Genomic DNA, 6,000 nt, shown 5'->3' with positions numbered 1-6,000 from the left:
GATTTGATTGGACTCAAAGTCTGAATTAGATGTTCAGTTATTTCATTCTTGTTGTTATAAAAGAGAAGATATACTTTTTTCTGAGTGAAGGTCTGAAAGTAACTTATTACCCTTCTTCCCAGAAAGAATTGTTGGGTTTATTCTTTGTTACATGAACTGTAGGCTCTATACTGTTGGTGACCTCATCTAAAAAGCTTGACTCACTATAATGAGGAACTTCTCAGGAACATTCTATATTGGACCATGCAGCTCTGCAGTTGCAAGTTTTGATTTCAGTGTTTTGCTTTCTAACATACGAACATTTCTTTGTTGTGATGTCACCAGCTGGGTAGTTCCACCAGGATGGTGGCTTTAGTAGCTTCATTTTTAGAATATTAACCTGCTTATATTTGCAGTTTTAGAATCTCAGAGAAATAGAATATTACATAATTAAAGCCTATTTACCAATTGTAGCAACTTTTTTCCCCCTATACTACATCTCCTTGTCCCACCTGTGATGGAGGATGCTGCTCTGGTGGCAAGTCCCCAAGCTACCCAACAGCATCCTATCTTGAGTTCTTATACTACTCTTTACTTTTTAGGGGTTTTTCCAAAGAAGAGGGAATTTAAGGACCTATAAGCAGCACACCCTGAAGTGAATGCACTGTGGTCAATAGATACTGACTTGGTGTTTCATCCTTCAGTGGAGAATTGCCGAGGTACATTCTGCTATTTTCTCAGGGACTATAGTGGTTTTCAGTCCAATTTGGAGGTAATCCAAAAGTGAGACAACAGGTTCTTGTGTGAAAACTAAACTACTAGCCCTTTTTTATAGCCCATTTGTCCATTTGTGAAATGAGAATGGTTTTTAACATTTTCAAATGATTTAAGAAACGAAGAAGGTCGAACCATTGTGGCACAAGCCTATAATCCCCACAGTCTGGGAAGCTGAGATAGAATGATTGCAAGTTATAGCCCAGCTTGGGTAATGTAATGATTTAGCAAGAGCTTCTATCTAAAAAAAAAGAAAGACTGGGCCATACCTCAATGCAGAAGCTCTGGGTTCAATCCATAGTACTTCAAAAAATATTTCTGACACACGAAAATATATGAAAATGGAATTTTAGTATCCATAAAGTTTTATTGGCATATAGCCACACACGTTAATTACTGCATGATCTATGACCATATTTATACTACAGTGCAGGGTTGCGTAATTGTGCCAGAAAAGATCCGGCTTGCAAAGCTTTATTTTTTTTAATTTATTTTTTATTTTTTACTTTATTTGTTAATATTAAGAAGAAAAGGTAAAACAAATTTTCACAACAAAATAATAAAAAAGTAACAATTGTTGATAAACTACACGTCATTATCTTTATTCACTCAAGTACAAAATATGGGCATAAAAATTTCTTCAATCAATATTAGCACAACCTTTCCTATTCAGTGAACTAAGTGACACTAATGGTATAACTAACTTGCATTTTTTTCTTTTCCCTTCTATCCTTTCTCTTTTCCCCTATCTTAGTTTCTTCTTTTTATTGAACAGTTTCCTCCCATTTCACAGTGACTATTGTATATTTTGAACCTTATGGTTGCACATATGTCACTGTGGTGTGATGTTTTTAAATCCTTCTGGGAAGATACACAGAATGGGAATACCTGGGTTGAATGGGACCTCTAATCCTAATTTTTTGAGGAATCTCCACACTGATTTCCACAGTGTTTGTAGTAATCTACTCTCTAATCAGCAGTTGTAAAGGGTTTCTTTTTCCCTACAGACACAGCAGCATTTTTTATTGGTTGATTTTTTTAATTAAATAATTTTTTAATGAATAAGGGAGAGGATGAGATAAAAGGGGGCACAACAACATAACAATACAGGTTAAAGCATGACACTTTCAGCAACCTAGTGCTTCACCACCAAATAACCCGACTTAATAGTAGTTACCATAGTGTCTTTTTCTTTGAAATATTTGAATATAACTTCATATGCTATAGCATCAAACATATCAAGAGTGTGTAACACCATTAAAGTGGATGAAAGCATTGTAGAGTATTTAGAACCAGCTAACAGAAAAAATGATTAATGGTTTCTATATTATCTCTTTGCCTATAACAATTTTTGTTTATACAACCACATACAATAAAATCCAGCAAGTCACAACATGATAAAATCAATGGAGACAGAAGAGCCATAGTGTGGTGCGGCTTTAAGACAAGATGGTATTAAATAGGCACTAGCTATTATTATGCCTTATTTTCTTCAAAGTAGCTGTCCATTGCATCACCAGCCATAATATCAAACAACCCATAATAAAGCCATTCCAATTAATGAGTAAAAATTTTATAAGGCTTCAAGGCCATATAATGGGGAATCATGGTTATCACCTACTTTTACATATTTGATTCATTTCCTACACTAGGGAAACTATTCGGAGTTCACAGATGCGAGTTTGATTTAGTTCACTTATGAGTATGGTTTCAAGCTGTGCCCATTTATTGATAAATACCTCAATGTGATCCTTTTTATAGCTGAGTAGTACTCCATTTTATAGAAGTACCACAGCTTTTTTATGATTCCTCAGTTGATGGACATTTGGGTTGTTTCCAAGATCTGGCAATTACAAATTGTGCTGCTATAAACATAGGTGTGCATATTTCACTTTGGTATGATGCTTTCAGTTCTTCTGGGAAGATGCCTAGAAGTGGAATAGCTGGAACAAATGGGACTTCCAATCCCAGCTTTTTGAAAAATCTCCAGACTGACCTCCACAAAGGTTGTACCAGTCCACACTCCCACCAACAGTGTAGGAGAGTTCCTTTTTCCCCACAGCCTCTCCAGCACTTGTTGTTGTTGGTTTTCTTGATCCTGGCCATCCTTTCAGGAGTGAGATGGAATCTCAGTGTGGTTTTAATTTGCATTTCCCTAACCAATGATGATGAACATTTTTTCATGTATTTGCCATTTGTATTTCTTCCTCTGAGAAGTGTGTATTCCTCTCAGATGCCCATTTTTGGATTGGGTCTTTGAATTTTGGGGGTCTGATTTTTTTAAAATTCTTTATATATTTTAGACAAAAGTCCTTTGTCTGAGGGGGCGTTCCCTAAGATGTTTTCCCAATTTGTGGATTTTCTTTTCACTATGCTGGAGATTTTTTTTGACTTACAGAAACTTTTTAATAAGAGGTGGTCCCAGTTATTGATTCTGGGAAGTATTTCCCGTGCAGTTTGAGTCCTGTTCATGAATTCTCTACATACCCCTATGTCTTCGAGCTTTCTACCTAATTTGTCTTCCAATAGATTTATTGTTTCTGTTTTAATATTCAGATCTTTAATCCATTTAGATTTTAATTTAGTACATGGTGATAGGCTTGGGTCGAGTTTTAGTTTTTGGCAAATGGAGAGCCAGTTTTTTCAACACCATTTATTAAAGAGACTGTCGTTCTTCCAGAGAACCTGCTTGGCTCTTTTATCAAAGATAAGGTGGTTGAGTGTTTGTAGTTGTGGTTGTATCTTCTAATCTATTCCATTGATCCTCTGCTCTGTTTTGATTCCAGTACCATGTTGATTTTACTACTGTTGCTTTGTAGTATAACTTCAAGTCAGGGATTGTGATGCCTCCTGCCTTGCCTTTGTTGCTTAGAATTGCCTTTGATATTCTAGGTCTCTTCTAGTTCCAGATGAACCTTAGGAGTGATTTCTCTAGATCTATAATGTATGTTGATGGTATTTTTATTGGGATTGCATTGAATCTGTATAACAGTTTTGGGAGAATGGCCATTTTCACAATGTTTATTCTTCCTGTCCATGAGCAAGGGATGTCTTTCCATTTCCTGAGATCATCTTCAGTTTCTTCCTTCAGTGTATTATAATTTTCCCTGTATAGGTTTTTCACTTCTTTCATAAGAGTAATTCCTAAATATTTCATTTTTTTACTTGCTAGTGTGAAGAGTGTGGCTTCTCTTATTTCTCTCTCTGGGATTTTGTTGTTAGTGTTTAAGAATGCTATTGATTTCTGAGTATTGATTTTGTACCCAGCTACATTACTGAATTTATTTATTATATCTATGAGTCTTTCAATGGAGTTTAGGGGATCTTCTATGTAGAGTATCATGTCTTCTGCAATTAATGACAGTTTAACTTCTTCTTTTCCTATCTTTACCCCTTTTATTTTTCTCTCTTGTCTAATTTCTCTGGCTAGTACTTCCATTACTATATTAAATAGGAGAGGTTATAAAGGACATCCTTGTCTTGTGCCTGATTTCAAAGTAAAGGCTTTCAATTTTTGGCCATTTAGTATGATGCTGGCTGTTGGTTTGTCATAAATGGCCTTTATTATATTGAGGTAAAGACCATCTATTCCGATTTTCTGTGAAGTTCTTATCATGAATGAGTGTTGGACCTTATCGTAGGCTTTTTCTGCATCTATGGAAATGATCATGTGATTCTTACTTTTGGCTTTATTGATATGACGGATTACATTTATTGATTTACGTATGTTGAACCATCCTTGCATTCCTGGGATGAATCCCACTTGGTCATGGTGTATAATCTTCTTGAAGATTTGCTGCATCCTATTTGCCAATATTTTATTGAGGATTTTTGCATTGGTGTTCATTAGGGAGATCAGTCTAGAGTTCTCTTTTTTAGTTGGGTCTTTCTCAGGTTTTGGTACTAGAGTAATATTTGCTTCCAGGAATGAATTGGGAAGGATTGCTTCCCTTTCAATTTCATTGAAGAGTTTGAGGAGTGTCGGTATTAGGTCTTGTTTGTATTTCTTGTAGAATTCTGCATTGAATTCGTCTGGGCCTGGGCTCTTCTTTGTAGGTAAGGAATTAATTACATGTTCAATTTCATTGATAGAGATCGGGTTATTCAGCAGTTTTACATCCTCTTGATCTAGCTTTGGTACTTCATATGTTTCTAAGAATCTGTCTATTTCTTCTGTGTTATCAAACCTTTGAGAGTAGAGGTTTTTGAAATAGGTGTTGATGATTTTCTGTATTTCTATAGAGTCTGTAGTGATTTCAACTTTTTCATTTCTTATTGCATGAATTTGAGCTTTTTCTTCCCTTTTTTAATAAGATTGGCTTGGGGCTTATCCATTTTATTTATTCTATCATAGAACCAACTTTTTTATTTGTTGATTCTTTGGATTGTTTTCTTAGTCTCTATTGCATTGATTTCTGCTCTGATTTTTATAATTTCCTCTCCTCTTTTGGCTTTGGGCTTGACTTGCTCTTCTTTTTCTATTTCTTTGATGTGTAGCATCATGTTGTTTATTTCTTTTGTTCTGTTCTTCTGATGTGGGAACTCAGTGCAATAAATTTTCCTCTGAGGATGGCTTTCATTGCATCCCATAGATTCCGGTAAGTTGTATCTGTATTTTCATTTGTTTTTAGATATTGCTTACTTTCTTTTTAAATTTCCTTTGTTACCCACTGATTACTCAGGAGTGTGTTATTCAGTTTCCATGTGTTTGTGGGATTTTTGCAGTATCTTTTATTGTTAATTACTAATTTCATGGCGCTATGGTCTGATAGCATGCAAGGGATAATTTCAACTGTTTTCCATTTATTTAAATATGTTCTGTGAATTAATATATGGTCTATTTTAGAGAATGACCCATGTACTGCTGAGAAGAATGTGTATTCTGTTGTTGTTGGGTGGAATACTCTATATATATCTATTAAGTCCATTTGTTCACAGGTGCAATTCAGTTCTTTTATTTCTTTGTTAATTTTCTGTTTGGTTGATCTGTCCATTGGTGTCAATGGTGTGTTAAGATCTCCTGTCAGAATTGTGTTACTGCTGATTTGGTTTTTCATTTCTGTAAGTACTTGTTTAATATAACTGGGTGCTCTGGAGTTTGGTGCATATATATTTAAGATAGTTATATCTTCCTCTTGGAGTTTTCCCCTAACCAGTATGTAGTGTCCTTCTTTATCCTTTCTAATCATTATTGGCTTGAAGTTGACTTTGTCTGCAAACAGAATAGCTACCCCTGCTTTTTTCTGG

The sequence above is a fragment of the Cavia porcellus genome, unplaced genomic scaffold, assembly GCF_034190915.1.
Source record: "Cavia porcellus strain 051 isolate PalLab524CR breed Dunkin Hartley unplaced genomic scaffold, mCavPor4.1 scaffold_33, whole genome shotgun sequence".
In the NCBI taxonomy this organism is placed as follows: Eukaryota; Metazoa; Chordata; class Mammalia; order Rodentia; family Caviidae; genus Cavia; species Cavia porcellus.
This window is presented reverse-complemented; position numbering follows the sequence as displayed.